The sequence below is a fragment of the Charadrius vociferus genome, unplaced genomic scaffold (assembly GCF_000708025.1).
Source record: "Charadrius vociferus isolate BGI_N301 unplaced genomic scaffold, ASM70802v2 scaffold324, whole genome shotgun sequence".
NCBI lineage: Eukaryota > Metazoa > Chordata > Aves > Charadriiformes > Charadriidae > Charadrius > Charadrius vociferus.
Genome location: NW_009648041.1, coordinates 1,462,742 through 1,490,390, shown reverse-complemented (window position 1 = coordinate 1,490,390; position 27,649 = coordinate 1,462,742). Strand labels below are relative to the sequence as shown.

At 42.6% G+C, this 27,649-nt stretch overlaps 1 protein-coding gene across 1 annotated transcript in view; it reads right to left on the bottom strand.

Annotated features, from left to right (window-relative positions):
• FOXP1 (forkhead box P1) overlaps positions 1-27,649 on the bottom strand; it is a 339,864-nt gene that overhangs the window by 215,566 nt on the left and 96,649 nt on the right. Inside the window, exon 3 of the mRNA XM_009883574.1 lies at positions 24,754-24,819. The gene's annotated coding sequence lies outside the window, so the exon portion shown is untranslated. The remainder of the gene's footprint in view (positions 1-24,753; positions 24,820-27,649) is intronic.

Here is a 27,649-nt window from a genome sequence, read left to right as displayed (position 1 = left end):
TCCCCCAGCTAATAGTGTTGGTGTCCTGTTTTTTAGCCTTTTCCCCCGCTAGTTTTGTTTTCTGGCTTAAACAGGCCATCTTTTTAAAAAATAATAAAAAAAAATTATTAAAAATTAATTAAAAGAAAGAAGAGGGGGGAGAAACAGAAAAGGGGAGGCGGGGAAGGTGGGGGGTTGGGGGGGGAAGTGGTACCAGCTTCCCAGTTTCTCAGTGCAAGACTGCTGGAAAATGTTTTGGGTCGCAGAAGGGAGGGGGAGCACTTCTAACATCCAAATCCAGTTTAACCATTGGAAAAAAAAAAAAATAATAAAAAAAGAAAATACAATAACGCCCGCATGCATCTCTGAGCCCGATGGCAGAGCAGGGCGTGAGTGGGGACAGGGAGGAGAGGCATTAAAATAGCAATTTTGAAAGCAGGGGCCAAGGAGATTAGAAAAGTCCAGTGGCGTTTTACACAATCACAGCAAACTGGTGGGATGAGCTAAGTTGTGCAAACCCCTGCAAGTCTGCTGGCTTTAAAGCTTTAACATCGCTAGTTTTACAGGATAAAGCACTTTAAGCAAATTGTAAAATGCAGGTGTCAAGTTATTCGGTTTAATCAGAAACAGAGCTCAGAGCGGTCGCCATACAGCAAAGGTTCCCCCTGTCAGCACGGTTGAGAGAAAAGTTCTGCAGTAGGAAAACACTTTAAGTCGAAGAATGTTATTTTAATACCTCGGTTCCGCGTCCTAAGCGAATTACCAAGAACAACAAGTGTAGCATCTCCTTGCAGCGAGGGATGAGGCAGCTGCAGACGAGCGCTGCGTGCCGAGGCTCAAGCACTAGCAGCCAGCCTGCGAGGGAATCACAGCTCTAAGATGGAACGAGTTTGTGTGTGGTGGTGACGGCGGATAGGGGCAGCTCTCTGGTGCCACGGTCCAACACAAGCTGTCGGACTGTTTGCACCACCGGTCAGCATCCTCCGCCGCTCAACAGCCGGCAAAATGGAGCGCTCCTCTGGAAAGGGCTGACAAAAGAGACCGCCGATGCTCTCTTGCCTGTACCAGGCACCGGCGTGATAAGATGCACCGCAAGGAGAGGTTTAAGGTAGATGGGCAAACAAAGTTGCTATGAGATCACACACCTAATTTAGAACAAAGGCAACATTTCTCTGACAAATATGATGCACACTTACCCTGCCAAATTCGCTTGTACTCGGCTAATCCGCAGCAATCAGAACATCAGTGTTGACATCTAATGGTACCTACAAGCATCTCTCTCTGCCTTTCCACGTGCTCCGTTAACGCACTTTAAAATTTTCAACCATGTTGTTTAACCTAAACGTCTATAAAATTACACAGCGCGTTACTCATCTATGCTGCGTGGGCAACCTCCCTCAACAAAAATAAAAAAGTTAAGTTAACACGCCAATATCAAAATCAATAAATCACACGACCAAGTAGCAGTTCAAAAGTTCAAAGACATGATGGCCAGTTCACTACGTCGCAGCACTCAACCAATAATAACTTGACTCCATCACTCCTCATAGTATAGACAATTTCATAGCATCATTTTCATTAGCCTGTCTCACTGAAAATTGCTAGCTATTTATGTATACGCTAAAATAAATTAGCCATTTCATCGAGCACTGTGATTCTTATAAAATACATTAACACAATACTCAATTTTCCAGTTGGAGTAAATAAATAAATCAATAAATTCAATACAGCGTAATTTTTATTTTTTTTTACTGTGGAGCTTCAGCTCTCAGCGTAAGTGTTTTTATTGGGTTTATTTGTTTCAATAAAAATTGAAATGGGCCAGTGATCTTAGCAGTAAGATCTGGGGGAAAAAAACAACCCAGCCCTATCTAATATTAAGAAAGTATACTGTGGAGTTCAGCCGACTGGTAATATATAATTTTTGGTCAAAAATCATTTTCATTACAGTTATTAAACAGCTGCTTGATTTTGAAGGGAACCTTCATGAAGAGAGGCAGTGCTCTGCAGCCCAGTGAGAAGCCCCAGGGAGGGACCTTGGGTCCTGCTGAGCCCATCCTGCTGGGCTGGGGGCAACCCCGTACCAGTTTGGTACTTCCACCGAGAAACTGGATGTGGAAAAGCTACCAGCACTCATCTTCGCTATTTTTAAGCATTCACAGAACATCATATTCAGCATGGCTGCGGGTAGGGGCATTTGACATCAGAGAGAAGACGGCAGGAGGGGAGGATGGAGAAACGTGGGACAAGAGTTCATGGACACGCCAAGAACTTGATCCTTCAAGTGGGGTGTTGTCTCTGGCTCTTAAAGTCCGTAAGACATGGCCAGTAGGTTTTATGGCTCAGCAGATCACGGGTGATTTGGTGATGACATCCTACGGTGCAGCTTAGCGCATCCTTCGTGGACTTCCTATGTGGCTTATGAGGGCTCAGGCTCTACAGAAGCACCTGACCGCATCAGCACTCCCCCTGCCTTGGCTAAAACACGCATCGCGTCAGGGGCTGGGCAACAGGGCGATTCAGAATTTGGCCCAGCAAAATGCTCACACGTTGGACAAGAACCCGGATCGCCTCAGTCCTCCTGAGACTGTAATCTTGGACCAACAGAGACAACCCACCAACCCCTCCAAAAGTCTCATCATCGTGGTAATGCAGCGCGTCTCTGCAAGTCTAACCCTTCCAGCACAAACCCCAGGCTTTCCCTGCTCAGGGAGGAGCACAAGAACCTATAAGGAACCATGAAGAAAATAAAATATAGCCCTTGTGACATAAATCGGTGTTGAATCCGGTCTTAGCAGTGAAAAAAACAAATGTATTAACTAATACATACCATTTAAGCTCATAATGGTTTTAACATAATTCCTTTAAAAAGGCTGCACGTGAATAGCACAGTTTGTAAACTGCTTGGTGGTAACAGGAGGGTACTTTTTGTTCATATTCACTCTTTAACCTAATCAGAAGAAAAGTAAATATCAGGTCTCAAATTTAATGACTGACTATAAATAAAGCTTTTACACAAAATGCACAGTTTGCAAAGATAACGATTTTAAGTATGATGTCACTAGTGACCTACTGAACTACATGGCACATGTCAGACAGACGTCTGTTTCTTAAATTGCGGTAATAAATTAGTAGCCACAGAATCCATTCTGTCAAGAAAACGCGAAGCTTTCCTATCGGGAGAAAAGTTTGATGACTGTTTCAGTTTAGGTGGGTGAGTTAAGATCACTATTGACGGGGGGACGGCCGGCAGGGCCGGCTGCACCGTGCTGTAAATACTGCACGCTGTCCGATGGATGCTCCTCGGCCATGGCCACGCAGAGGCCACTGCGCTGCTGAGCCTCGCTGCGTGACCGTGAAAACACCGGCTGCAAAGCCGAGGCTGTAGCTGCAGCTTCCCACAGCGGCTTTTGCTAGTGTCCACAAAATTCCCTCTCCGCTACTGCTGCAGATCAACCTTCTGCCCTGACCCTGCACTAAGGCCGGCAGGAGGAGGAGGCGTTTCTTCCACACCTTCAAGGTGTCGTGGAGCCAAATCGAAGGACTTCATGCTCGCTCAGGAGCGACCACCGAGGCGCATCCCACCTGCGCGCAAGAGAAGAGCTTCTCCTTCGTCTTTCTCCAACGCCTGTGCAATACTACTTCGCCCCAGCAGGGTCCCAGGCCCTGACACACACGGAAGGCTTTCCTCGAACTTACACTGCTTAAAATATTAGTATTTTATCCTATGATACATGCATACTTGTATAGAGCCTCCCGGCACTGCGCACGCGTGTGCACACATACAGCATCCTATAGCTGTGACCACTAACGCCACCCAATGTACCATGTCCCATCTTAATCACCTTGTTTTCAGTTACTAGTGAATCTACCAAATTTTACCCATTTGCACAGAACTCCTCCTTGGTGAGCATTCTGCCACAGGCCAAATTCTGGCAAAAAGCTTAATCCAAAACTCCCGATATACTCCTGAAAATCACAGAATCCCAGACTGGTGAGGGCTGGAAGGGCCCTCTGGAGCTCTCCCAGTCCACCCCCCGCCAGAGCAGGGGCACCTCCAGCAGTGGCACAGGACGGCGTCCAGGCGGGTTTGGGATGGCTCCAGAGGGGGAGACTCCCCCACCTCTCTGGACAGCCTGTGCCACTGCTCTGCCACCCTCACAGGAAAGAAGTTCCTCCTCACCAGAGACAGGGAACATCACTGATCTACCGCGGTGAGCAATCCTGACCGCCTCTTCTTCGAGAAGCCACCGAGCTCCCACGCGTTGGAGCACAGACGTGAAAACAAGCAGGTAAAAGACTTCAGTGGGAGGTAGGTGGGTGGCACCATTCCCCACCTACTGCCTCCTCCTCCTCCTCTCTCCCCCCCCCAGCCAGCAGGCAGGGGTAGAGGAAGCCACCTGATTTGAATAGAGAGGAGACATGGGCAGCTCAGGAAGCAGGAAAACGAGCAGACAGGGACAAGGAGACCAGAGAGAAACCAACCATGACTGCCTGAGCGCATCACCTATTTCATGGTGGGGGCTGCATGCATTTTTTGTCCCTTACAGAGGAACTAGAGGGTTTAGTCCAGTTTGGGACATTTTTGGAGACCTGTATCTTGGCCAACCTGAGGTCAAGTTGTACAGGTATGTCCAAAGCAAAATCCCCGACTTCAATGTGACCTCCCTCCCCATTTCCACATTTTAGCCCCAAAACATAGAAAAATCCTAAGGCTGCTTGGCTAAGCGTTGTTAAGTTTTCTCACACAGCCAGGCAGCATCTACTTCTCTAATCCTTTTCTGAGAAACAGCTGCGAGGTCTTAGTGGAAAGTTCTGGACATAGAAAACTTCAGTCCAACTGGGTTGGCATTTAGTCGTACTGGGAACAACAGGGCTTTTCAACAGAAGGTGTGGGTCACTCAGGAAAAATAAAAAGACTTCTAAATAGGAACATCGGCCTCCTTCTTTGTGTCAGTAGAGAAAGTAGAAATTACTTTTTTGTTTTTAATGCTATTTTGCTGGTTTCCCATGAAACATCAACTTCGTTTTCTCGTCTATTTTCCTATGCACAGAACTGGTAAAAAGCTTTATATAAAAAGAATCCCAATATGCAAAAAAACTAGGTAACGAGTCCCATACAGGAGGGAATAATTTATCGCTAAGGCTTTCCGCATCTGACTAATGGGTCCATGCCCTTCAGCAAACAAAGGCATATTGCCTTTTCCTCCTTCCAGCCTCTCTAAAAACCCAGACCCAAAGGCAGCCCCCCCGCCCCTGTTGCCTCAGCTGAGCTGCCCGCTCCCCGCGAGGATGCAGGCAATGCCTCCAGCGCAGCAGAACGGTCCTTCCAAATCCGGCATGTCCCACCCAGGAGGGGACGGGCACAGCCCCGCCGCGCTGCCGGGCCGTGCGGAGGCTCTCTGCTCCAACGCTCGCAAAGATTTCTCGCCGGGCAGAGCTCCGAAGGAGCTTGAGCTTATGATAAGCAACGGCATACTTAACAGTTACATATTACTGTTCATGATAATGCAATATTTCATTTGGGTGATTTAGAAGTCCCTCTTGACCAACTTACAGTGAGACACCAAACGCTTCATCAATCACAACCATTTTTATTCACAATCCAGTGCAAAAACTACAGGGAGAGTTGAATTTTCAGCAACTCATTGGGGAGGGTATTGCTACTAGCACTGAAAATCCTCCTATCTCACCAATTTTTATGTTAGATTCAAATATATTTTCTTTCTAAGCAGCATTCCATTTTCCTGCCTCTCTCTGCCGCATTTCTTATCGTGGCAGGGTGAAAGAGTATCCAATTTAATATCTGTTTTGCAGGACAGGAGATTTTTTTCATATCTTATGCACTAAGGAAAGCTGCAGGGGATGGCTTAGCAGGCTGAGCATCAGGTTTTAAATACCTAGACTCCCTGGAACCACAGATCCCATCAGGTCGACTGAGCCCTTCATGTTTCTGGGGTAGATAAATTAAGTGTCATGCTGTTTACTTTGTCGGGATCTTTTCCATGAGACCTCTGCGGTAAAGGTCCTGCCTGTTCTGCATGGAGTTGAAGGTTAAAGTCTCGTGGTTAAGGCATAGCACCGGGTGCCACCTTGATCTCAGTAACGCTAATGGCAATTCTGCCATTTCTGTTAAGAGAGACATTTCAGGGATCTGCTCCCAAAACTTGCTGCAACGTTACTGGATGACTGAAAATTATTCAACGGCTTATCTGCCTTGGGTTTGGTGACTGTTAAAGGGAAAAAAATACATATACACCTCCCAGATGTTTAATTCATAAGTTATACAAAACTGTCAGATCTATGGATGACAGAAGAGAGATATTCATCATTTTTACAGCCTGATTTCTGTGGTTGGAGGTAACCCTATGTTTCCGCAAAGTCATACCCTCTTCCCACTCCTCTGCACCGCATAGAAGCAGTGGCCGAGCCCACCGACATTGAAGGTTTGCAACAGAAGGCTTTTAGAAAGAAATCGCTGGAGAGTAGTAGTGTAAAATAATCCCAAAAGACAAAATGTTATTAATAATCACAAAAGTCACGGTTTTGATGGACACCTGCAGAGGCATACACCCACATTCACGCACACAAACCTTCTCAACCTTGGACACTTCAGAGAGGTCCCTCCATCTGCAAAAGGTCTGATTCCTGGAGAACAGACTCAGTATTGAAAAAAACAGGATGCTTTGAGGAGGACAGCTGTAAATATGCACTTGGAACCTATTCCTGGCCTTACTCTTTCCTTCCCAGCTACCATTATTTTAATGGATTTAGACACACAGAAGATTCTGTGAAAAGAGGATGAAGGGAAATAAAATGTACAATAGGAAAAAAAATAGATAAATTCTTCAAAATCATATCCCTTTTAAGTTGAAATTAAGCAGAAAACTTATTTCCTTTTGTGCTGGATAGGGAAAGGACTGTCTTTTGATTTGTTCCCACAACAGCTGAGAGTACACATTCCCTACTTAGGGTACCAGAAATAATAATTAATACTCCTAAGACATTGTGCGTTACCATGACATACCAAAGGTTAAGTGTGGCTGTCGGCTGTACTGGCAGTAACTCCTTCTCAGGCGGCTGAATGCAACTCCCGCATTTTCCTCCCAGCCTACCCGAGGACCTGCTGGAGCTCCAGCATAGCACTGCGTCAGCCTACAGACCTTACTGGAACGGGGTAGGAGAAGAAACAAAAAACAGTCTTTCAGCTTAATTTACACATCGTTACATTCAAACTGTTTTTTAATGGTTTTTTTGGCTAACGGGCGGCCATGGTATCAAACCATTTTTTGAAAGCATCTTGTATTAAAGCTAAGATGTCCAATGCTGCAAACATATTTGCATTGCAGAGGGAAAAAACTCCACCAGGGAAAGGAACCAGTCGAACCATTCTGGGTAGGGCCTGTTTTTACTGCAGTGCTTGGTACGTTTGTCTTTTAGAGGTAGGACAAAGACCCTTAGGAAAGAGAGATCAAGATATTCCCTGTCAAACCTTTGCAAACCAAACCAAAGCAAATCCAACCAGAAGAATCTGCTACAAAGAACGAAGACTTTGCCCAAATGCCATCTATTGGTTCTGGAATCTCAGTGCCCGTAAGTTAAGCACTCCAAAACCGCTCATCAGTTTTAAATGCCTTGGTTAAGGACATGAAGGTCTGCCCTACGTACTCCAGCTGTGGCAGGGGACAGAATTAAAGTAGAAAAAACAAGGCATGTCAGGGGGTGGCTGTACAGCAAAACTAAAACCGTAACAACAGAACTTCTAAAACAGCTTTGAAATTATTATTACAGCACCTCGTTAGCTCACTCTTTTAAGTAAGTTGGACAAGAAAGGATATAACTCCTGACAAAGTTCCTCTCCACCATGAAGCCCTGGCAAGGCAGCTGGCTTGCAGGTGTGTCTCCACTCACAGAGCATCACAAAACCCTTAAGAAAAAGGGGTGGGAGCAAGAAGATGGAGGTGCATTGCTCTCTCTCAAACACACACACGCGTGTCTCTTGGCCCCGGGGACAGAGAATCAGCGTCACAGCTCAGCCCTTCCATCTTTCTTGGCTCAGTCTAACGAGATGCCCTCCATATTCCCATCTGCCCTCTTTTTGCTCTTTGCCGAGGAAAACACGACCGGCCCAAAGCGTTGCCGGCTGCCGCAGGCACTGGCAGCTCTTTTAGCAAACAGGCAAATCCTTCATGTCCAGCATGTCCCCGAATGCACTGAACTGCCTCCAGAGAGCCTGGCTACAGGTCCCAGCTCAGGCAGAGTGAAAGCAGAAAAGAAAATCATCGGCCTTGGATTCTAAGCTCCTGTTTCAGTGCTTCGAGTCACTACTGGTCAGCAAGGAGACTTTTTGGATGTGCCAGTGTGCTCAGAGGGAAAAAGCAGGAATAAAATGCAGGAATCAAGGGCTGTGCCTCCTGCTATCCTGAGGGTGAGCTGGGATGCTCTCCCTGGCATGGGCTCCCAACAGGGCTCTGACGGCTGGTCACAACCGCTACGTCAAATCAACAAGCAAACCAAAGGGAAAAATGGAAAGGACAAGGCAGATTTTAGACAAACACGAAGTATCTCTCCTCTCTATCAGGTCTGAGGGGTAAAGGATGAAACAGGATGGAACTGGTTTTGGTTTAAAGCTGCAAAGGAATCGCATGGAGAGAGCACTTACAGAGAAATGTATTTTCACGTAAACTTTTATGCGCCCATCCCTTGTAACTGGACATCAGGGAAGATGTTAATAAACATCAGGGTGAGAAAAACACCGTAAAAAAAAATATCAAGACTACAAACCCATCTCTTCCGAGATCTTAGAAATAGCTCTGCAGCGATATACTGCAGGGAGCCGAGCATACTCAAATACAAGTTTGCATCTTAAATGTAAGCACACATACATACAAACAAGGTTTTGCAGATATTTGTTAGCTGTACTACAAGATTTTCCAGGGCTGGTGCTGCAGCTTATGTTTCAGTGCTTGTAATGTAGCTGCTGATCAGCCCCCCATGAAGGGGCCTTGGAAAGAAGCTGAAATAGAGACAGTTTGTGTTGCTGGGGATATTTCTGAGACACAGTTGCTGTTTACTGTGTTTCTATTTCCAATCAAGCTGCAAAGTCCACCCATAAAACATGAGGAGGCATTTCTTTGGGTGTGGGACAGAGCAACGCGCACGCAAGGAGGACCAGCTCTTCAGCTGCTACGCCCGGCCAGAGCTCCACCGAAACACTCTTAGCCTGATCTACAGCAGAGTATTTGGCCCATGAAGAAGAAAATTATATTCAAAATCCCCAGTTACCAGCCTTCTCTCGGTATATATTTAGGCACAAAGCTCAAATAATTTAATACCACGCCTCGCTAGTCACGTGAGTGCACAATTTTTGCAAGGGCAAACGGTTCTTGTGCATTTGGATTGTGCTCCTGGCTTAGAAAAGGGGCCTCAGAAACTTACTGGCTCTTCTGAAGGTCGCATCTATCTGTCGATGCCATACACAATCCAACGTGATTAATCGTAGCCTCCCTAGGAGAGATTAACCTACTCTACCAGGAGTCAAAAACTACTCGTAACGATGGCAAATCACAGCATATGGCCAATCGGACAACTTCATTCCACTTCAAAGGGAAATTAAGTAATACACTCTGGGGTACGTTCTCTTGTTACGCTCGCAAATCCCCATTAATGCTAATGATTGCACAAAGTGTAAGAAAAATGCTACAAACACATAAAACAAAGCAAGATCGGTCAAGAATATGCAAAAGCATATGCAAAGGGATCTAAAGAGCATTTAAATGTAACACAGCTTCCTTCTTTCTTTCCTTAAAAGCAAGAGGCGTGCAGATTGCAAAAACATATAATTTGCCAACAAACATGCAAACTATAGCTCCTGAAAAATAGTGAAAGAGACACTGAAATTCAAGGCCAGTACAAGTTCATCATCCTAACTGGAGATCAGAAAACTGGCTCCTAAAGTAAAAAAAGAACATCAATTCAATTTTTTCCTAAGAAAACCATTTCCTACCAACTTTGCAAACAAGAATGCCTACAGTGATCTGATTGGACTCTCTGTGATGGTTTTGGCTCGGCTCCCTCACCCCTCCTCAGCTGGGTGGCTAAATGTGAGTCTAACCACGAGGTTCAGAGGGTTCTCTTCTTATTAACCTTCCACTTCATGCTTTCAATTTTAGACAGGAGTAAAACCGCCTTTCAGAAATTTCACTTATTCTTAGCTACTTCTGAGGTGAGAGTTCACATTTCTGTCCACATCCGTGGTGCCAGACTACTGCGGCAGGATAATACTGAGTTAATACACCAGACAACACAGAGTTAATATATTGGGGGAGGCCTTTTCCTACTTTCTTTGGAATTTTTTTATTTCTTTATTTTTCACAACCATCACAAGACCAGTTCAACAGCTCCAAAAGCGCCATAAATTCCTGCCCAAATTTTGACCCCTAGACACAAAATGAAATTCAGAGATGATCTCTTCGACGCGAGATTTGTGACGGCAACCTGCAACCATCCGTTGTGGTGGGGCAGCATCATGACTAATTAGTACCTCTGTTAAATGCCGGTGCCAAGACCGTGCTGTCACCACAGCCCACCAATGCTTGCGTGTGAATATGAAGTGAGATGGGGTGAGAGCTGAAAGCGCCTTAACTGCTCCTGAAAAACTGTCCTCCTTCCAACCAGCTGCTCTTCCAAGCCACAGAACATTTTCCAGCGTGGTTATGAGCACCATCTCAGTCAAGGCTGTTCAAGATGAAGCTTGTCTTTGAGCGAGCAAGAAAAATTCGCAAGGGAAAAAAATCAGATTTGGAAACTAAACGTTTTGTAATCTCCTGCCACGCAATTTGGCTTTCAGGCAAACTTCCAACCCTTTCAATAGCAAAAACACAGACAAATACACTGTCTTCTACCATCTTCTGGTGTATTAAGACCAGAGTGTGATATAATACCACACACATTTAAGAAGCTGTACAAGTGGAAGGGAGTGACGCGCCCATACACGGTGGTAGAGGAGACAGAAAACATACCACGTGAAATAAAACGGAGCCAAAATAACCACTTCTGTTAAAACAAATTTATCTTCTCATGTTCCCCTGCCGAATCCGGCACGGCTTTCCTGGCACCAGGCGCACCTGGGCGATCTGCAGCGCTGCTGCTGACTGAGATGACTCTCTGCATCAGGAGAACCTGGCTCGTCCAGGCTTTGGCCATAGAAAGGGCACGAGCCAAGGAGAGCAGAAACACTGGCAAAGCCGACCGGCAGCGCTGAGCGCTACGACACGCTCTCGGATACAAATGGGCTATTGCACTGCTCTTATCAGCAGATACAAGTTCAAGGTCAGCCTTGATGCACTTACTGAAAACTGACACTGCCTGCGTCCTGCAGTCAGCACGATTTCAAATCAAGGCTCCTAATTATTAGTAGTAATTTTGTTTATTACTGCAGGGCTTCAGGACAAACAAAAATGGAACCCCATTGTGCTCAGCGTTGTACAAAAATGCTTAATTAGCCTCTTCATAGGTTGTTCCCTTGAGCTTCTTTTAAACAAGATATTTCCAAATATAAATAAATTCACATTTCACAATTCCAGAAATAAGTTTCCTGAAATTTGTTTCTGTAAACAATTCACACAACTTTGCCTTTCCAAATTTCAGCTGTACACTAAACACTTAACTCTTTTGTTTACTTTGAGAAAAATTCGTGTTATAAAATCTTGGTCCTTGGGATGTAAATAGATTTTTGCCACTCATTTAAGCTAGGATTTGAACTCAAATTTTCTCTGAACTATGTGAAAGTTGCAAAATAACTGGTTTTCTGTTGTTTCTCTCCTCCAACTACAGTATTTATATATCAACAATATATATCACAAATGTACAGGAATGTTCATAAATCGGAAAAAAAATCTAAGAGTCGAGTTTTAACTCAACACTGTAGGAACTGGTCTACGAAATCTGAAGCCATGCTAAGATCTGGTGAGTTCAGCGGGGTAATGAAAGCAGTGCCATAGCTAGATCAGACCAATACCGAGAACACTACAGTAGCGAATGCAGGAAAACATGAACAAAAATTTTGGAAGGGGAAGTAAAACCTCACTTTCTCTGGAGGCATCTGGTCACGTACGTTATTAAAGATGCCAAAGTAGCTGTACCACTGGTCCAACCTCCCATTCCAGCACTTGTATGCTGTTCTTAACACTTGCTAAATTCAAAAGGTGAAAGGAAAAAGTGGCACGTGAGGCAAGAGGAAAGCAGCCCATCCCCAGAGTCATTCACCCACGGTATCACACCTCCCCAACTTGTCAGCAGATGGATCCTGAGGACCAGCCCATCACTTGAAAGCATTTTATGACCATTTTCACATGCAAATACTTTCTGCTGAGTCTCCACCTCACTCAGATTTGTACCAATAATTTAGAGGTCACCAGCTATTACATCCTATTATCTAACCCTTCAGACTCTGCTTGATTTCTTTTTACTGTTACTGTTCACTGATGTTTCCATTCACCTTTGAAGATGCCTGTTTAATTTAGCTGGATTTTTAGACCTCTCTTCGGGTTACATTTTCCCCACGTTTATTCTAGCAATGCCTTGGCAATAAATGGTATTTGGATACCTCACAGAAACCCCACATCAAATATTGATTAGTGTTATTTCTATTACCATAGGCTAAGGCCCGAAGAGCAAATTAAAGAGCTTGCTTCCTCTTTCTGGTTCTTCAGAGGAAAGATGCAACTATTCTCCATAATGAGGAAGACGCTGACGCAGAACCAAATAAATGCCCCAAAAATGGTTATTTCTGTGGCATTATTAAATAAAGAAAATATAGCAAACTACTTTGCATGCAGAGGATAAAATCAATATAGTTTCCACTTAGGCAACAAAAATTATAGCATCTTGCTTTACATATGGACATACTCTTCATTTAAGGTAGAGCCTCCACAATTCCCCTCTGAATACACAGCTTTGCAACGTGCACCTCTCTATAGCACTCAGCAATCTCTGCTTGACATTAGTACTAAACAATATTCATTAAGAGCGTAACACTAAAGTGCAACATGTAAGTAAATCAAACTCTCAATGCTCTATTTTACAAATTTCATGGGCCACTGGGGATAATTAAAAGGGTAATTATATAAAGTTGGTGCAGTTTTGAGACTCAAATGACATTTTCTGCTTTAAAGCACTTGATAATCTGGTATTTTTCTACTAAGACAGTCTTTTTTGTACTTTTATAGTCAAGCAGCATAAACAAACAAGAACTGTGTTTTAAGATATTTCAATTATTTTTTTCTCTCTCTTCCCCCACACTGCTTTTCTTGATCAATACCACTCACTGCTTATTCCTAAAAGTCCTATATTAAGATATAAAGAAAAACGAGGCCTTTTTAAAATAAAAAAAAAAAAAAAATAAAAATCACCTGGTGCAGTTTTGAGACTCAAATGACATTTTCTGCTTTAAAGCACTTGATAATCTGGTATTTTTCTACTAAGACAGTCTTTTTTGTACTTTTATAGTCAAGCAGCATAAACAAACAAGAACTGTTTTTTAAGATATTTCAATTATTTTTTTCTCTCTCTTCCCCCACACTGCTTTTCTTGATCAATACCACTCACTGCTTATTCCTAAAAGTCCTATATTAAGATATAAAGAAAAACGAGGCCTTTTTAAAATAAATAAAAAAAAAAAATAAAAATCACTGATCACCATAAAATGATACTGAGCCTCAAGCCTGGTTTAAACTGTAGCTCTGAACAAAAATGGTATTGCTTTGGGTGTTTACAGTGCTGGAGTGCTGTTTGGTTTGTCACTGCGTTTAACCACTGCTCTAAAGCTAGCAAAGTACATTACTGGTAGTAACAGCTCATGAAAAATACAGCGAAGAAACTGCTAGTGGCAGAAGCATTTAACTTTCTTGTTAGCAGCCTCCCCCATGTGGCACTTTAGCACCAGCAAGTTGTTTATTATGTTCTGTGCCAGGCAAAACTGATTAAATGGGGCTCTTAAGAATCAAAGCGTTATAAATTCATGGAAATACAGCAAGCAATAAATTCCATGGAATTAAAAGCTTACCAGTGCTATTAGCATTTCAGGGTGTTTGCATTGTTAATAGTGATGTGCAAAAATGATGTTCCTATAAGACAAGGCGAACCAACAGCACGTATGCTTTAGCTGCTACATTTTTACACGTCATCATTACTTGTAAATTGTTTCCCCCCAAAACTAAAACGCTTATTAATGTTTTAAAGAAAAATCTGAACCAAGAGTCTGTAGACCAAAGATTTACATCCCTCGTAAAAGAAAAGTACTACACATGAAACATAATGCCGTTATGACTCTGTGATCATAAAGAGCTGAAGATGGATACCCCAAAGCAGAGGTCTGCCCTGGCTTTCGGGAGGAGGGAGCGGGGTAAGGCAGGGTGACGTTGCTGACATTATGGGGACACATTACAACACAACAACTTGCTAACAATTTAATAAGTAAACTCGATGCACAATAACTCTTAATACCAAAAAGAAAGGGCAATCTAGTCTGACCTGGTGGTCAGTAAATCTGTCAACAGCTCTCCAAAGAGACATCTTTACTCCGGGTCGCTCTATCATCATTCCATGGGAATGACTCTGGTGGCAGGTGACTACCTTCTCCATCATTACCGCAGAGCTCCACACAAAACACCAATGCTGAGCTAGTATTAGGCCTTCCCTTACACTCACCCGTTTGCAGGTAGCTGATAACTTTGTAAATGGAATTCCTTTCAAGCGGAAACTTGGTAAAGAAAGCCGCCTTAGGTATGAGGCTGGGCAGGAGAGGAAGAAGACATACGTTCCAAAACTGCACAAAAATTAGGCCTTGCAGAGTTTGTTCATTTTGTTGTTGTGTTGGGTTTTTTTGCTGTTTTTTTTTGGTTTTTTTAAGGAATAATTTGTACCTTTGTGAGCTGCTCGAACTCACAGCAGCCAGATAACCTAACCTGCAATGTCTGTCTGCGGGGCGAGGGGCAAACCTCGTTGCAGGTGGGAAAATCAAATCACAGCTTTGTTGCCACGGTTAAGGTTTGACATAGGATAAAGAGTACATTCTGGATGGTACATCATGCACAGCTGTCAACGTACAAAGTCAAGAAAAAACAAGAAAGCTTTGTCCAGAACAAACAGTACCCATGCCACCGAGTGAGTCAGCTGCAGAGGTAGGAAACGAACCCCAAATCCCGACTCACGAGCTCAGGCTCTGCGTGAAGCACGCGTTAACAGCAAAAGCCCTCTCCCAAGATTGAGGGGGTTGACATTTTGTTTGCCTCGAGCAAAACAAAACAAAGCAGTAGGTTTTAAACTGCTCAGAGGCACGTTGTCTTTTTGATGTATGCATGTCCTGGCAGTCACACATCTGCATCAGGAGAGAAATAGCCCAGTTTTTTTGGCAGTTATTTAGTCCTTTTCATCTGAAAGTTGAAAATACGCCGCCATTGAACCTTTGCAGCTCAGGGTTCTGCATATAAAAAGCAGCTGCTGAATACACACAGGGAGCGAGGACTTTTTCTTAATGTTTGAACAGTTCCAAGTTCAAACCCATTAAAGTCCAGGTCACACTGGGATCATGTCACTATTAATGCATCCAGTTACATGCTGAGGGAAACCCAATATAAAACTATGACAAACTCTAGTTCTCGCACAGAGATATACTCAGGTCTTACCCAGATAATGCCACAGATCACTCTTCACGGGTGGTGACCAGATGAGATGTCAGTGTCAGAGGATAAAATCTGTGAGTCTCTCTACAGTTGTTTTTTAAAAAGAAGGTCTCCTCAAACGTTGACAAAACTTATTTGGGCCTTTTTCTCCCCCTCCTCTTAGGGGAAGAACTTCTTGTCCCACTGATACTATCTCCTACACATCACAGGTTCCCACACAGTCTCCTCCCACACCACCAGCAGCCCACCCTCCATCGCGCTTCATGGAGGCGCTGGGCTGAGCATGATGAAGACCCCTTACTCCACGCTGCTTCTCCTTTTGGGGTCAGATCCTCTTTGCAGATGAGCAAGGTCCCACTCATTCTTGGCCGACTTCATGCCTGGCCAACTACATGCTGCGCCAGAAATGACAGAAGCAGGGAAGCAGACTTGGGACAGGCCACCTACTGTCCAACCACGAGTGGAGACACTCTGGGGTCTGCAGATAGTTGGTATCTCGTAATCCCCTGCAGCACAGGAACCTTTCATTCCAAACCAGCAATGGTCGGGGATTGTGAAGTACCTAGTACGAATCCAACAACCCTTGTGCTCTAGATACGAGAGCAAGACTGGATGTTTCTTCTGAATGGGGGTCTCAAGACTCACTGAAGGTGCTCAGTCCCCTTGTAACTAAAAGTCTTCCCCCTCCAGTAGCTTCTGGCCGGGCAACTTCAACCTCAAGTGGCAAACTAGAAGTGACACCAGGTGCAAGTGATGTAGCACGGCACCACAACGCTGCCTTGTCCTGCCCAGCTGGAAATCACTGTCGGAGTTTAGCATGAGTTTCAAACACAGCCGGGTCTAGTAAAATCCAACTATTTATGCAGCTCCTCTCTGAGCTTTCCATCCTAAACTGTGCTGGGAAAGGAGGAAAAGGACTTTACTGGACTTTTTGACCTTATCAAGTATCTAGAAAATACTACAGCTGATCTGGATGTATTTCAGAGTTACCCATGGCAGCTTACAGAGCGGTAATGCTCCAGCTGGCCTGCGTATCATGAACATATGACACGCCAACTACACAAACTTTGAGAAAATTAGCAGGCACACACTATACACGTGGGATTTACACTATGCACATGTTGGATTTGCACGATTCTCCACGCAATTACAGGGTTAACAAACTCTGGAAAAAGTCATGAATGCTCTCAGAGATTCAAGATATATAATTTTTTAAAGAACAGTAACTTCAATATTAAAATTCAAATTGTCTAAAAAAATATTGCCTCATGCACTTGAGTCTCATTGAGGAGAAATTTTAAAAAGTCGAAGTCTGCCTTTTTAAACGGTATTTTTTCAGTTATCCAACTTTCAAAAGAAGAACAGGGCAGACTCTCCTTTTAACTACATGAACACAAATCCAAATAATTCTTTCAGTTTTAAATAATATTTTGTCTAATTAATATCTTGTTTTCCCATCCAAAACATGTATTTATCTGCTGTGAAATCAAAGGAAGAAATGAATTGTTTTAAAGATAGCAGAGAGTAAATAACAAGTTTGGAACCTTGCAGCCTTACCCTGGCAATTTGTCTCTCATAATTGACTCAGCAGACATGCTTACAATTTCTTACAACTTTTACAAGACCTCCTGTGGGCTTATTTTAACGTTCTCCAAAACTGAGCTCAGAGCTTTGAATGCTCTAAGTAAGTAGCAACAAAAGCAATCATCTCTCCCTCCTTAAAACAAAAGGAAACAAATAATAAAAGCACACACTTTTTCTTGCTTGACATCAGATCTCAAAGAGGAATTCAGACGCAAAAGAATTTGCACTTTTTCAGAAGTAATTTTTCTGTTCTTTTCCAATACCATTTCAACAATGTTCAATTTGCATTCAATAAAGCTTTAAAAGCAAAATTATCCCAATAAAAGTTATCTTTCCCAATTACCGGAATGAAATTTAAATGGAGAATCATGACAGCAATAAAGCAAACAAACTGTAAAAATAACTGCATGACATTTTTCCAATTAAAAAGGGGTTAAAAAATCCCCCCCCAAAAAGGAAATGGTCTCATTGCCTATATTATTGATTTATGCTGTTGTTGGCTTTTAAATGTAGTGCTTTATTTCTAAGATCTTTACAGACAATCAGTAATGTCACAAATGCGTACCACTGTTCCATTGGTGGAAGTGCCCCAGTAGCAGGAAATGCTGTGCCCTTCCACAGACGTTTCCTTCCATCAGTGGGATCCACTAACCCTTAACATGTCAAAGGATTAAATGAAATGCTTGTATTACAACTAATATGGATAAATAGAGGGGCTATCAAAAATAACGAAAAGGGTATGACTGAAGAATAGACTCATTTACTCAAAAGATACCAATTTCTCTCTCTTTTTTTTTTTTTAAAGGGGATAACAATTGCACTTTTTTTAAAAACAAAATAGAGAACATCATATTTCAACAAAAATCTATTTTGAAAAGCCATATTATAAACTACGGATATTAATGGTTTGCAATGGAAATGACGTCAGAGTCTTAGTTACAAATGTCCAAATGTTTGTGCTACACTACTAAAAAAATAAACAGTGAGCTCAGAGTCAGAAATGACCCTTTTGAGCAATTAAGCAGTATTACGCAAAACACACTGAAAAGTATATGGGGAGAGCCCCAAATTAAAATTCACAGATTGCAGCAGGAGAAACACTTAGCAATTAAACATCTCAGAGGTGGTGTCTGAAGTTCCTGCCATTAGCAGCAGTGAAAAATGCTTTCATATGTTGCAATGAGAAATATGGGCAGGTAATCAAAGCCAAAAACTAACTTTTTTTTTTTTTTTTTTAAGGCCTTGGCTTCAGTACAAGCTACCAAATAAAAAGGGTGGCCTCCTGTAATGCCCACTGACATCACCGGTCTTGTAACACCGCCACTGTAAAATACAGTTGCTACCGCTGTAGGACAGTAACTTAAGTATGCCGGAAGATATACTTCTGGTGTGGTAGAAGGCAACAGGCAGTGACCTAAGAGATGACCAAATAAAATATGAAATATGCAATAAGAATCTATTTCTGGTGTCATTTTCTCACATCTCTACGTTTTTTAACATAGGAGAGTGCATCGTCTTTGCGACACGAGTTTCCTAAGGGCAGGTTTCAAGCCTGCAAATCTACAAGAAGTTCTTGCTCTCCTGTAGAGAAGCAGGCACGGCTGGGAGATCCTAACAGCCAGCAGTTCCGTGTAGGTTCATCAGCCTATTTGCACTAGCAAGAGGCAACCACTGTTACATCTACTGGCCCAGCAGCACAACCTGCACAAGGGCAAGTTTCAGCCCAACTCTTAATTCAGAGTTATTTGCCTGCTTCAGAAAGAAACTTTGAAACGGGATCTTTTCATTGCATTTGGGTTTGTGTTTGAGATTGAGCGCGAGTTCAGGCTATTTGACCTGCAGCCCATGCTGAGGTTCTGGAGTAATGACGGCCAATGCCGTTCCCATCTATGCCATTCCCAATTCCTTCCTCGCCCGAGCTACGAGTAAACACAGAATGTCCTGACATATTATCCAGTTTGGTCTTGAAGAACAAGGCTAGAAATTGCGTAGTCTGTATTGCATGGTGTATTATGAGCTGTTTCCTTGATGTATCTGCAGTTAGGCCAAGCTAGAAGATGAACACAGTGATGTACCTGTTGAACACAACCCATAGCAAAGCTACGATCAGTATGAGAGAGGAGAGGCTGTTCATGGACCACTGATGGCACAAGAACACGCCCAAGCTTTCCGAATGCAGCTTTTACAGCACCCTTTCCCAAATGGCTCAGGTTGATGAGTCCAACCAGCTTCAACGGCACTGCCCACCACTGCAACAACAAAAAAATCCCTTGCAGACACATCAGTGCCTAGCATGGGATGTCGCATCTCCCTCTTAGGATGCACATCACTAAATCTCCAGGTACAGAGAAGAGCAGTGGGAGGAATTCAAGCACCCGCCCACAAGAGGGATGTTGCAGCCCTGAGGTCCACGATGACACTTGTCAATATGGCCATTTTCTGCATGAAACATGAGGAAAATTTGGCCTCTTCTGATGACAGTTTGGTTTAATAGACCTCACAGCACTTTTTAGCAACTGACAGAAATCAGTGCACCCTTTATGGCCGCTTAATGTAACTGCTTACAACCTTTACAGGTTGGGCCATTTTCAGTATATGCAACTGTGTTTGATGAGTGGGTACAGATTAGGCTAGCGGTTTCCAAATCTAGAGGTGTGCACGAACCACTCAGCCTCGTGCTTCGTGTTCTTCACAGATTCAAAACGGATGATGGTACTTCGAACGCACAAGTAATGCAAATCACCACCTGCATTTTACTGACGATCATATCAAGCATCCACCTAAGATAATGGAAGAAACACTGCAGGATTACGCAAAATACTGGCCAAACCTTGCTCACTTTTGCAGTCTTCATGAAGACCAGAAGGATTTGGTCCAGAAGCATCAGATAAGAGGATCAAAACCTGCTACTGACTATCTTAAAGCTGTTAAACATATTTTTCTACCAACCCACTTGAAGATTTATAATATATTAAGGAACATTAAGAAGAAAAAAAGGAAGAAAAGCTAAGTGGGCCAAAAGCAAACAAAAGAAACATGTTCTCTTGAGATTGCTAATGCTGGCAGACAATAGCACGGAAAGAACTCCTCTGACAGATCTTTGAAGTCTTCAATACAGCATGCTAGTGGTCCATGTTAATGAGATTTGCTCAGATACTTGTTAAATTATTCCAAAATGTCTTAATCTATTTTCTACATCTTCTTGACCCAATTGCTTCAGAAGAGTCACAGCTTCACCCATCTCTGGACGAAACTTTTCATTCAAGTAGGTAAAGGCTTCAAGCAGTTTGTGTTGCCAAAGGCCCACACACAACCTTTTTAGGGTTTACCCCAAAATATGCAGGTAATATTGTCGTTTCTGTTACTACAGATTACACTTTGCACCACACTGTACCTTTCAATTTGAGTAACTCAAAGGTCTTAACAAGTAGGATATTACAACCGCTCCCAACAATCCAGAAGGAAAGGAATCCAGTTTTAAATGTGCCTTGGCAGTAATCGCTCCAGCTATGTGACTACCACCCCACCAGCAAGTGAGCAGCAGGCATCAATGGGGCTCTCCCAGATCCCTATTTCCTGCTGGGGGTGATACAAGCACCCATGCAAAATGCTTCCAGGATGGCTCTACGTAATTTGGGCCTATTGCAGAGAAAATTTTGGAGAAAATGTCCACGAACCAGGTTGTCTGCTCCATTACAGACTTTCTTATGAACGCACCCAAGTCACAGGACCCACATTCAGAAGTAGCTGCACACCGCACCTTCTAGTAATGATGGCTATTTCTGGTCTGTAACATGCTTTAAGACCATTAAGTCAAACCCAAGAAAAGTCAAGGTGCCAAACTCAGTAAGGAAAACAGCACATTACTAATTTCCCACTGACAGATGTGAAAGCATCACTGCCACCCAGCCGGTACAGAAAACCGGAGTAAGGACCTCACCAGAACATCTTCTGGAAAGTCACTAGCAAGGAAGAGTGCTGGGGAGAAACCGCACACACTGTTGAGCCCCGCATAAACAGAAACTTCTCTGAAAAAGTTCGTTTCAGGGCTTCGACTTGCACCTGAGGCTCCTCCTGCTACAGCCAGTGAAGACATGGCACAGTGACATGTTGACACGGTTTGAGAGGTATGTGTCCTCCTGATGAAACAAAGTGGTGGGACCATTGGGAATTTTTTTTTTTTTTTTGTCCCAGAACCACTTTGTTTTCCACATAGACAAACTGCACAATCCATTTTTTTGTACTGAGCTTAGGAAAAAAAGTCCTTCTGACCTTTATCCTGGCTCAAAGGGAAGGGAGGAGAAAACACACATATCTAAAAAAGTTAAAGCTCAAACCCACACGTTTATCTGTTGATCATCTCATTCAGTTCTGAGTTACAGCAGGCAGCTTCTGTTTTATTATCAATATTTAATCAGCATTTAACTCTGAAAAGAATTAAGATTTGAAATTTTAAACTAAGTGCAACTTTGCTAAATCCTTTGTGTTGATTTTTTTTTCGTTAAGGGTTTTCTAAAGGATATCTTTCCTATCTTAAAAGTCTGCATGTGTCTTTTGTTATCAATAATGTACAACTGTAGTAGCATGTTTTGTAATTTTCAATTTTTCAGCGTGCAAGATATCCCTGATTTACAATGCTCACTGAATGGTGTTTGATTATTGAAAATGCTTTTACATACATTTAAACAAATGACTGCTCCTGGAAAACTAACACTATTGTCCATAATTCTGTAAAAATACATTTCCCCTCCCTTCTCCCCAAATCAAACATTTCAATTTAAATTCTTACTTTGAGGAAAAGCTGGCATATAATTAGGCATTATGCCTAACAGTGCTAAATAAAGGAGAAGGTAAACATCTTAATTCTGAAGGTTTAACCATCAAAGCCCCTCGCTACATCTATTCTGTTATTTGCGCCTCTGTTCAGAGCTCTTTGGAGCTCACAGAAAAAAAAAAAAAAAAAAGCAAGCAAACAAAACACACAGTATAAAAATCTATTTTACTAGGTCTGTGCTGTATCCCACTCCGCACGCCCGAGGCCAGGCTCGCACGCAGTGCTGGGACGCCCGGGGCCACGCGGCCGCTCCTCAAGGAGTACAGAGTCCTGCTCTGTAACTGCACTGAGCGGCTTAAGCGCTAACTCAGAAGATGGGATTTCACCTGAAATTAAGCTATCAAGCAATTGAGCTCAAACTCAATCAACCAAACCCTTAACCTTCCCTGTTTCAGTGGCACTGCTCTAATTAGGACTCTATCACTATTTCCATTACTATCTCCTATTCTCATGGTTTATTATCTAGGCAGTTTCAATTCTCACCCAGTTGAAATTTGACATCCAGTTTCTTGGACCACATATCATTCATTATGGCTTTATTTTATGAAATACGTTGCACGATTATGGGACCGATCCTGCAGCAAACAGGTTTTTGTCGAGAACAGCGCCCCTCACTGCAATGGAAGGAGGACAGAGCCAAACCTTCTCACAGAAACAAGTCCTAACATTACAGGACACACAGAACAACTTATTTTTCATCAAGTTGTGACTGTTGTTGTGCAGTTTGAAAACACGTGCTTGAACGTGCATCCCCGCTTGCATATACCGTAGCCGACCCATGGCTCTCCAGTCCTCAGGGTCTTCCCACTGAGCCGGGATCAGCTTCTAGAAGACAGAGTTTGGCTGAACCCTACTTAGCAGCTCTGCCCAGGGGTGCAGGGCGAGACTCACTAACCTACAATACTCAGGTGGTCAGACTGAAAAATCTCATGGTTTTTTCCAGTGATATATTCTACAAATCGCCCAAACTGTTTACTGCTGAAGGACACACACCAGAGGGTATGTCTGGCACGCATGCCGGCCTGATGGTAGCAATATAAAATATGTTTGCTTTTGGAGACGTGGCCTACAAACTTCAGACAAGTGTAAAGGTAGTGTTTTGCATTAATCACAAATAAAATTCCTAGTTTTCCTGGGTCACATAGCATCACAGCCATGCATGAACCACAGCTCCACGAGAATCCCATTAATTCTAAGGCCCTCTGATGTACCTGGGATTTGCATTTTTTCCCTTCTTCACAAAAACTCAAAGGGGGAACACCACTGCAGGGCCAGGAACCATCATCTTCTTAAACTGCAGGGTCTGCTGCTTCTTCTTCAATAGCTGAAATGTACCTAATACCTCATAGGCTCCACCATAAAAAAGAACCCCACTAATATTCAAATCTTGAAGAGAGGTATATATCATACAGCTGACACAGACCATTGGCATGGCCAAGGATTGCAATATTCACTTGAACTTCATAAATTTCATCCTCACTAAATAGCTATTTTTGGCAACAAAGAACTGAAAAAAAACCCCACATCGTCTTCAGATCTATCTTAATTTAAAACAGAAGAGAACGGGGACATTTTTTTTCCCCTTGAAGTACATTTTAATAAAATTAAAAATAAAAATAGCTCTAATTCACTCCGATGCATTTAGTCATTCTGTAAAATTCTAAGTTTAAAATGAAATCACCATTTTATATTCAAACAAGGTCAAGAGAACAGCACTAACGAGCACTGACATCACAGCGAACAGCAGCCACTGCTCAACGCTTACATCAGTGTTGCTTGTTGCTATGGTGCTTAACCGACTATTAATTTCTGAAAGAAGGTGATTATAAAGCAGCCATATGAACCTCAGTCAGATGACACCCTTCAGTACCAAACACTGATCTGCATTACTCTTCTCTTCTGCAAGTTAATTTTGTGAATCACCACTTTTGTGATGTTAATATCCCTTTCCAACTTGAAACTTTGGACCAGAAGAGAGGCAAGGAGTTAATTTAGAAGCAAGGGACTTTCACATTGCTTTAAATAAAAATCATTTTGCAGAGAGTGATATTTCTTTCCTTTTTGCTGTGCTCCGAAAGACTAAAAAGCATGTGTTTTAATTTTTGCAGTGATAACAAGCAATGAAATTAACAGCTAAATTCTGTTGTCCTGCTCTGCTTGATGTGCTGCTGTAAATCCAGGAGCGTCTCAGCCTGGGACGAAGCAGCGCTGAAGCTTGACTTGACCATTCCCCAGGGATTCGGCCTGGTAAGGGGACCTTGCTGCAGGGCTGTGCCACTGCAGCCCCCAGCCCAGCACCCAAGGATGCTGGGCCAGTGGCCGTGTGGCCACCAAGACCAGCCAGAGAAGGGTCTTCCCACTCACGTACAGGCTCTGTCCTGTTACCAAACAGCCGTCTCAGAACATGGCTTAACGCCAAAAAGTGCATCATTGTGGACTTGCTCCTAAGATGGAACGGGACGCCTAAACCATTGGCCTTCCAGGCAAAACACAGGTTTAAGGCACAGCTATGGCTCCAAAAGCTTAGCTCCAAGCCCAACGCTGCAATCTTTAACCATGTTGCCAGAAGAGCCTTTACTTGTGCAACTAAGGCATGTTTCTGGGGTTTGCAGGATCAGATCCTTCCCTCAGACATGCTTCAGAAACTGTGTGCAAAACAGCATTTGTATTTACCTTCTCCAGTTGCTCCGGTAAAGCAATCTTCAGTTACAGCCACCCAAAAAGGTCACTCTTCTTACCCTGCGGAGAAAGAAGGTAACACACGTGACTGCTGGGTCAGTGTCAGCAACAACACCCAAAGCATTTTCATTGGCACCACGTTTGCAAGTACAAACATAAATAAAGCAACAAATGAATCTAATCGTGTTTAATGGTGAATGACTTTCAGAGAGTTAATAAAAACAAGCAAGCCACAGGACTGCTGCTTATCAGTACCAGCCAGTGTGAGGCTCTTCAGTTCAGCACGAACAACTTGGTCTTTGGGAGAAAAAAAAAAAAAGAAGAAAAAAAACCCCATGGAGATGAGACATCTTTGTTCTCTAGCATAAACTTTCTTAATCTTGATGTCTATCAATCTATTTTCAGTTTGAATAATAGATGAGTTCAGTCCTTTGTTTCAGGAATCTGACTATTGTCTGAATGGCTTCTCCTTACTTAAGGCATTTTAAGACCATTTGTAACCACTGCTATTTTAGCTTCTGGATCCTATTTTTTTTTTTTTTTCATCCTTTTCCATAGAGACACAGTCCTAGATGAGATTTTAAAACTAACTGCATCTTCCATGCTTAATGCAAAAAGTTGTTTACTGTCTTGGGATATCATCTCGTTAAGCATTACCAAGAGCACACCAAGTATGCCGAGGTGGTAAGAGCAGTGGGTATTAAAAAGAGAAATAATTAAAATGTATCTTTATAAAAAGTAGGAGGGAGAAAACAGCACGTGTAGGGTTTTTTTTACCCTGTATATTACTGCATCTTGTGTACTCTCTCTTATGCAAAAGAGTATGTAATCTTTTAAGAAACATGACAATCTGCCACTTTCTGTTCATGTAATTGGGATCAACATATGGTACAAGAGAAAAGAAAAACATTTGTTTATTAATTTAGATCAAGTTACTAACTCGAACCACTAACAGCATTCAGAATTAATTCCACATCAATTGACCAAATACCTTAATAGAGTAAAATTATAACATAATTTCACTGAAATGTTGGTCTCCTGCTGCAGGGGTGCAGAATAATTCGTAATAAAGACACAAAGAAATATGCACTAATCTGGTGATACAGATGACATCATACGAAACGGAAAGTCAGTGACATGTGGATGTGTAAGACAGAGCTACGTGAAACTCCATTTCATAAAATTCACACAGTGATGTGGAGTTTTGGGGGTGTTTGTGAAACTCATCAAATGGTAAGTTATGCTATTTACATCAGTAAGTGAAGCTTTTTATTGAAGTAGAAAAATATCAACCTCTGGGAAAAATCACAATCTTCATTAAGTTCTTTCAAAAGAAAACGTACTCATATGCCATTTATTCTGGAAGGAAAAATGTTTTCACAATGAGAATGAGGCACTACTTCTTTACCATTGAAACCCGATTATTTTTAGCCAGGGAAAAAAAAAAAGGTTACCTTGAGACGAAATGAATATTTGTTTTATCTGTTGCTCACTGACATTTTTATCTTACTTTATTTTTTATGTTTTGAGTGAGAATCTTTTCACAGTTCTTGGAACGAGGTACCGGAAGATGAGGGGCCAAAATTTGTACATGTTTGCCATATAGGAAGCCCTGTGTGCTTCGCTGGGGTACATGTATAAGACATTCCTGATTCCACACTGTAAAGGACGTAACACTACTCCATCATAATAGGTCAGGTCTCACCTTCCTGCGAGTATGTAAAACAATACATCTTTTATGTAAAATACGTGACCTTTGACATACGATGTGCTCTTAGATTAGCAACAATAAAGGCTTTTATCCTGCTTTGCTGCTGGGGTTATCTTGGATTTGACACTTTAAACCTCTTTTCGTATTTATCTGTTTTATAAATTTTCTGGGTATTTGGCAGTCAGATCCTTATTTTGGCAGTATTTTGCAAGCAGACTTCATTTCTACCCTGAGTCTTCATGATAGCAAATGAACCATCTTAAAATGTACTTTTTAAGGAAACTGCTGAAAATTACATGTTTGCATAAAATGTGCGTATAATGTCTCTTTCGGCAGTGCTGTAAAAGGCAGGTAACGTTTTCTAAATGCATTTGTCATATACGAACTGAACACGTTCCACGGAAACCCGCTAACACTGGCCCACCGTGAGCTGGTGGGAGAACAACATGGTCTGCCAAGGGCAACACACATGGAGGGCCAAGGAGGACTTCAGGTCTTCTCTCAAACTCCTCCCTGACTGAAATCTGGGCTGCTTTCATTGCTGGTTGTCTAAGTCTCGCTATATGCTACCTGACTTTCAAAAATTCGGGTAATGTACCACTGAAGTTAAAATGAGCAGCAGAGACAGCTGTTGCCACCTGTGAAAATTTCTCATTAATAGTCGAAAAGTTGAGTATCTCAAAACACAGAAACACAAATACAGACTTTCCTCCCGAAAATGTTTATATGGGTGAGCGAATCGATGTAGGCAACACACATTCCTTCCATCATGCTGTCCTTAAGATAAACACAAAGTACCATCAACACTGTAAGTGTGCGTGTGGAGCAAACAAAGAAAAAATCCCATCCTACCAAAGCAAGACACTTCACTACACTCATATTTTCCCCCAAGGAGATGATTAAAATAGAAAACCAAACCACAAACAAAAATCCACTTTGCGAGCAGCAGTGGTCCTGCTGTCTCTCCAGTGGAGGGAAGGTCTCCAAGCACTCGCAACACCATCCCCTCGGCTCAGCTGGCATCCCACATGGGGAATGATCTGTGCAAAACTATGCGCCCTGCTCAGATTTTACCAGCTATTCCTGAAAACATTGGGTTCAGTCGCTGAGTGCCTCGGTTTACCTATCAGCAAGATGGGAAGACACTTGTAATATGTCTTTAAATCCTTGAATACAAAG